The 7,493-nt window shown below is 41.9% G+C and overlaps 1 long non-coding RNA gene across 1 annotated transcript; it reads right to left on the bottom strand.

Annotated features, from left to right (window-relative positions):
• Window positions 1-544: 544 nt before the first annotated feature.
• Window positions 545-6,866, bottom strand: LOC309492550. Its single transcript, XR_014203572.1, has 3 exons — window positions 6,768-6,866; window positions 6,059-6,688; window positions 545-2,353 (listed from the first exon to the last, which is right to left on the bottom strand). It is a non-coding gene; the product is annotated as an uncharacterized lncRNA (long non-coding RNA).
• Window positions 6,867-7,493: the final 627 nt, after the last annotated feature.

The following is a 7,493-nucleotide window of genomic DNA, read 5'->3' as shown; positions in this document are numbered from 1 at the left end:
TTCACATAAATTGGCAAAAGTTCAGCTATTACAGTTTTTTACAATCGCTATGACAGTTTTTTCAATACATTTAACAAGTTTCCTAAACTCTTAACGCACCAACACACCTACAACAAAACGGTTAATTTCATGCTCAAAATCACACATTGTAAACTAAACTCCAAAACTAATACACAATACACTATGTCTAACAAAACACTGCAAACATGTTTCAAAATCAAATAATTATTCAAAACACTAACATATGTTCTCTTCCGACAGGAACATTTAGTCAATCATAACACAATGACAAAACAACACTATCATCAGCTGAAATTACAGAAACTGCATTATTTGATGTGTCAGTTATGCCCTTATACAATAGACAGTATATTGTATTGATCATAGATTGTGTTTTGCACTGTAGTTTCTTTTGAAGCCTCTCTACATTTTTGTTTTGTTGGGTTTAGTAAATGCATGCATTTAGTTTCTTTTGCTGCAGAAATTCAATACAAAAAATGAATGACCATCTCAGAGTAGTGTCACGGGGTGACAAAAATAATTAGAAAAGAGATTAAAAACCCTCGTGAATGCAGTGCTATTTGGAGACCTCCTGTGGATGCCCGTCTCATTACACCGCAAATCTGTTGCTATGGCAGTGAGGCTAATGGCCCAATTGACCGCAGGTGTGGAGTAATTAACAGAGAGCGTTGGGAGAGGAACACAGATTCAGATGGGGCTTTAAAAAGAGAGAGGAAGCAGACTGCTGTGTGGTTCTCCTCCCGTGAGGGTGGTTCTCTTTTCGTGAGATACTGTGTTCTTTTCGGCGGGTTGTTTGGATTGGAGGCTGGGCTGTGAAATGAGCGAAGACTGAAGCTGAGAAATGGACAGAGGAGAGTGAAGTGTTTGTCAACAGAAACCCAAGGAATATTGTCAGCGGTGGGAAAGACGCAAAGTGATGAGTATCAGATCCGTTGTTTATATGCACTAACACTGAAGTGGTGTTGAGAGTTTGGAAAGTGTGTGGCACGAGTGAACCAGTACACCGAGTGAATTGTTGATCTGTCTCTAACTTTGTCCTCCCCTTGCTGGATGTGATGATTGCTGTACCCGTTTTCTGCTGTCTCTGGAGAGAAGTTGAGCCCTTGTGAGAGACGAGCGTTTATCTGGTGGGAGAAAGACCGGTGGGCGAGTGCTGGCCCGAATGCACGGTGTGCGAGTGGAATGCAGTGCCTGAAGTGACAATTCACATGGTTTGTGTGATGGAGTGAGGTTTATCGTGTGGAGAAGTATTAATAGTCTGCTGTGCACTCTCCTCTATAGTCTTTCACCCGCTGTTTCTGAACAGGGTTTGTCACATCAAGCGCCCAACTTACTATTTGAGACAGCCCCGCTCTGTTAATGCTGCCGATCTATTAATTCCTGTTACATTGTTGCAGCGCACAGCCGAAGTGGAGTGTCCCGCTCAAGTGTCCTCTTCGTCTGGTGGTCTCCACATGTTCCATTGAAAGTCGCTGTCCTGTTCGGAAAAGGGAAAGGTATTTGAATGAACGTTTGATATACTGTTGAACAGTTAAACCCTGCTACCTGGCTACAGTGCACAGCCGAAGTGGAGTGTCCTGCCCAAGTGTCCTCTTCGTCTGGTGGTCTCCACATGTTCCATTGAAAGTCGCTGTCCTGTTCGGAAAAGGAAAAGGTATTTGAATGAACGTTTGATACACTGTTGAACAGTTAAACCCTGCTACCTGGTTACAGTGCACAGCCGAAGTGGAGTGTCCCGCTCAGTGTCCTCTTCGTCTGGTGGTCTCCGCATGTCCCATTGAAAGTCGCTGTCCTGTTCGGAAAAGGAAAAGGTATTTGAATGAACGTTTGATACACTGTTGAACAGTTAAACCCTGCTACCTGGTTACAGTGCACAGCCGAAGTGGAGTGTCCCGCTCAAGTGTCCTCTTCGTCTGGTGGTTTCTACATGTCCCATTGAAGGCTTGTCCTGTTCAGAAAGAGAGAGAAGGTATTGTAATTGAAACGTTCCATATGCTGTTGGGAAGTTGAATCCTGTTACCTGGTTACAGTGTACAGTTAAGTGGAGTGTCTCCCTTGAAGTGTCCTCTCCGTCTGGTGGTCCCCACCTGTCTCCACTGGAAGCCTCCGCCCTGTACAGAACGAGAGAAGGTATTGCAGCCGAATGTTTCATCTACTGTTGAATGGTTGAATCCTGTTGAAGTGTTACAGTGTACAGCTGAAGCGGAGCGACTCGCTTAAAGCATCCTTCCTGCCTGGTGGTCTTCACTCGCTCCAACGAAAGCTCCTGTCCTGTGCAGGAAGAGAGAAGGTATTTCAACTGAACGTTCGGAGATGGTTGAATAGTTAAACCCTGCGCCAGACGGAGATTCTGAAGAAAGACTTCAGGAATCTAATCGATACGGTACGCAGCACATCGCCTGAAACAACGATCATTGTGTCAGGACCGCTTCCCACGTACCGACTAGGGCATGAAAAGTTCAGCAGATTATTTGCGCTAAATGAATGGTTAATGTCATGGTGCAATGAGCAGAAACTGCTCTTTGTAAATAATTGGAATCTGTTTTGGGAGCGTCCTAGGCTTTTCCGTGCTGATGGCTTACACCCAAGCAGATTCGGAGCGGATCTTCTGTCAGATAACATCTCCAAAATGTTAAATACCCTTTGACTAGTAACCAAAAGTCCAAATCATAGTCTCTGCTGCACCAATTCAACTGATATAAATACTAGTGTAGAACATTGCATAGAAACCGTGTCTATTCCTCGTTTAGTGAGATCAAATAATAAATCTAATGCAGGATCTAGGAAAAATCTAATTGTTATTAAAACAGAAAATGTTGCTATTAGTAAACAAAAACTATTTCTAAAGCTAGGTCTTCTAAACATTAGATCACTCACACCTAAGGCAGTTATTGTAAATGAAATAGTCACAGATAATAGCTTCGATGTACTTTGCCTTACTGAAACCTGGCTTAAACCAAATGATTATTTCGGTATTAATGAGTCTACTCCTCCTGGATACTGTTATAAGCATGAGCCCCGTCTGATTGGCCGTGGCGGAGGTGTTGCAACCATTTATAAAGATATTCTAAATGTTACTCAGAAAACGGGTTATAAGTTTATTTCATTTGAAGTACTTGTACTAAATGTTACGCTCTTAGATGTTAGAAAAACATCCCTATTATCTCTAGCCTTGGCTACCGTATATAGACCGCCAGGGCCTTACGCTGATTTCCTAAAAGAGTTTGCAGATTTTCTCTCAGACCTATTAGTCAATGTCGATAAAGCATTAATTGTTGGAGATTTTAACATACACGTAGATAATCCAAATGATGCGTTAGGAGCTGCGTTTACAGATTTATTAAATTCATTTGGGGTCAAGCAAAACGTCACCGGACCAACTCATCGTCTTAATCATACACTCGATTTAATTATATCACACGGAACCGATCCAACCGATATAGATATCATTCCACAAAGTGATGAAGTCACTGATCACTACATGGTAACTTGCATATTACGTACTGCTGTAATATGTCATGCGGCGTCGCGTTATCAACCAGGCAGAACAATCCTCCCATCCACCATAGATAATTTCTCAAATTGCTTATCTAATCTGTCTCAGCTGCTGCCTGAACCCAAACAAACAGATGAACTAGAAGAACTAACTAGCACTATGAGCACCATTCTCTCTAGAACATTGGATGTGGTTGCACCTATTAAATTAAAAAAGGTCAGAGAGAAAAATAAAGCACCATGGTATAACAATACTACGCATGTTTTAAAGAGAGAAACCCGTATTTTAGAGCGTAAATGGAAACAAACTAATTTAGAGGTCTTTAGAATCGCGTGGAAAGACAGTATGTCACGTTATAAAAAGGCCCTAAAAGCGGCCAGGGCTGAGCACCTCCGCAAACTAATAGAAAACAACCAAAACAATCCAAGGTTTCTATTTAACACCGTGGCTAGACTAACAAATAAACAGACGTCACCCGAACAAAATATCCCGTTACAGTTCAGTAGTAATGATTTCATGAACTTCTTCACTGAGAAAATAGAAAGCATCAGAACCACAATTATAAACGTTCAATCTTCAATCGCGCCTTACAATTCAGCTTCAATTATCACCCCGAAAGAACAATTACAGTGCTTTACAACTATAGAACAAAAAGAGTTAAATAAACTTATCACTTCATCTAAAACAACAACATGTTTATTAGATCCTATACCAACTAAACTACTGAAAGAAGTGTTATCTGTAGTGGAAGAGCCTCTCCTCAATATTATTAACTCGTCTTTATCTTTAGGTCATGTTCCAAGAACATTTAAACTGGCAGTTATAAAACCTCTCATTAAGAAACCACAATTAGATCATAATAATCTAGCAAATTATAGACCCATTTCAAATCTTCCATTTATGTCTAAAATATTAGAAAAAGTGGTGTCCGCTCAACTGGGCTCTTTCTTGCAACAAAATGATATCTATGAAAAGTTTCAGTCTGGATTCAGACCGCATCATAGCACTGAAACTGCGCTCGTTAAAATCACAAATGATTTACTTTTAGCTTCTGACCAAGGCTGTATCTCAATACTAGTTTTACTTGATCTTAGTGCTGCGTTCGATACTATAGATCACACAATACTCTTAGATCGACTACAAAATTATACTGGTGTTCAAGGACAAGCACTAAGCTGGTTCAAATCATACCTATCTGACCGCTACCATTTTGTCTATTTAAATGGAGAAAAATCGATCATAACTCCAGTAAACTATGGAGTGCCGCAGGGATCTGTATTAGGCCCTCTGTTATTTTCAATATATATGATGCCACTTGGAAATATTATAAGGAAACATGGAATTAGTTTCCATTGTTATGCTGATGACACTCAAATATATATTTCATCACGGCCGGATGAAAACGCTACATTTTCCAAATTGACAGAGTGTGTTAAAGATATAAAAGATTGGATGACACGTAATTTTCTTTTATTAAATCCAGACAAGACAGAGGTAATACTTATCGGTTCAAAAAACCGCCCACAAAACCTCGCACAATACAACTTTAACATCATAGGATGTCCTGTTACTTTATCCTCTACAGTAAAAGACCTGGGTGTTATACTCGATTGCAACCTGTCTTTTGAAAATCATATTTCTTATGTTACAAAAACAGCCTTTTTCCACCTTAGAAACATTGCTAAGCTACGTAATATGCTATCAGTTTCTGATGCAGAAAAGTTAGTTCATGCATTCATGACCTCGAGACTGGATTACTGTAATGCTTTATTAGCTGGTTGTCCTGCATCCTCAATAAACAAGCTACAGTTAGTCCAAAATGCCGCCGCTAGAGTTCTTACGAGATCAAGAAAATATGATCATATAACACCGATTTTATCATCACTGCATTGGTTACCTATAAAGTTCCGTATTAATTACAAGGTATTGCTACTGACTTATAAAGCCCTAAACGGCTTAGCTCCAGTCTATTTAACGGATCTTCTATCGCCCTATAATCCATCGCGCTCTTTGAGATCACTAAATTCAAGGCTTTTGGTCATACCTAGGATATCCAGAACCACCAAGGGAGGGAGAGCATTTTCACATTTGGCTCCAAAACTCTGGAATAGTCTTCCTGATACTGTTCGTTGCTCAGACTCGCTCTCCCAGTTTAAAACTAGATTAAAGTCGCATCTCTTCAGCCAGGCATTCATATAATCCTACAGTTCAAACTACAATCCGGCCTCTATCCAATGCCAGAGGAGAACTGGCCCCCGACTGAGCCTGGGTTCTCCCAAGGTTTTTTTTCTCCATTAAGGCACCTGATGGAGTTTTAGGACACCATTAGGTCACTTGATGGAGTTTTTCGGTTCCTTGCCACTGTTGCCTTTGGCTTGCTCAGTTGGGGATATTTTGGGGATATCTAATTTAATTTTATCAATCAATAAATTCCTCTTGAAACAAACTTTGTTGTATTATTTTAATTTAATACTGTGAAGCTGCTTTGATGCAATCTGTATTGTGAAAAGCGCTATACAAATAAACTTGACTTGACTTGACTTGTTACCTGGTTACAGCGCACTGTTGAAGTGGAGTGTCCTGCTCAAAGTGTCCTCCCCGTCTGGTGGTCTCCACATGCCCCATCGAAGCCCCCGTCCTGTTCAGAAAGAGAAGTATCCTTGTCAAGTGTTCGCATACTGTTGACTGACGAACCCTGTTGTATCGTTGCAGTGCACAGCAAAGAGGGAGTGTCTCACTTAAAGTGTCCTCTGGCCTGGTGGCCCTCCGTGCTTACGTTACAAGCGGCTGCCGCTGTTGAGAAGGAAAGCGAATAGCTGTGGCACTTACCTCGATCGAAGTGTCGCCCGGTTGTTCAAGGTTCTCTCCCGTCCCGGCTCGAGGTCCCCGTCTCACTTGGCGTGGCCCAGAGGACATCTGTCGGAATATACTCACCTGTTTCTCCTCCTGGCCCGGCCCGCTCGCCACCCTGTGATCCGTCCGAGTGGAGACCATCACTCTCTGGATACTTACCTCGGGGCAGCACCCGGGGCCAGCTCCATTCTCGCCGTGAGTACTTACCCAGTGACCTCCCTGACGGTGTGAGTCCCCCTCCGATCCCTCTCCAACGAGCTGCAGGGCTGTCACGAGCATCCCGTCCTCCTTGGCCCAGGAGGGGCCATCGAATTGCCACTGGCGACCAGAAGGAAGATTTTAATTAGGACTTTTCAAATTTTGCTTTTAACTTAATAAAGAAATTGTTATTCCTTACTCCTCTTGTCCGTCTTGTTCCTTGGCACGCTCCTCGAGGTGGTACCCGGTCTCCAGGGGTGGGTGCAGTCTGGCTCGGCCCACCCCGACCTGTGACAGTAGCTTTATAGAATGTACAGTTTATGAAAAAACGAAGACAGAGACAGAATTGCTGCAATACAGACTTTATTTGCAAAAGGACATTACTGCAAGATAACACAAATATGCAATATAGCTGCCATTTATTATGTGAAAATACTAAATATACGAACAGAAAAAACACCAGAAGAATACTGTAAAAAAAGAAAAAGAAAAAAAAGAGTAATCTTCTAATCTGCCCGGTCTTCTGCATTTGTCCACATGTTCTCATCCACATCACACCTGATATCTTCCCTGGCAAGGCATCTTGGGAAGAATCTTTTACAGTAACATACGTTATCCACCCCTGGCAGTGTTCAGCTGTGATGTCTTGGTATGCTGCAACTTTTGCATACAGGAGGGACATTTGGTCCTGTGGACGATGGTCAAAAACCTTTCATCTCCAGGCTGAGAAAACTCCTCAATGGGGTTTAGTTAAGGGAAGTAAGGGGCAAGGAAAATGGACATCATCCTCTGATGGGCGTCAAACCAGGCTGTGACTAGACGGGAATGGTGGAATGCCACATTGTCCCATATTTGCATAACTTCAATCAGCTGTTTCTCACTAGCAATGGAATAAAATTCACTTCACTTTCAATTCACAATATAA

The sequence above is a fragment of the Leuciscus leuciscus genome (assembly GCF_965113295.1).
Source record: "Leuciscus leuciscus genome assembly, chromosome: 2".
Lineage (NCBI taxonomy): Eukaryota > Metazoa > Chordata > Actinopteri > Cypriniformes > Leuciscidae > Leuciscus > Leuciscus leuciscus.
This window is presented reverse-complemented; position numbering and strand designations above follow the sequence as displayed.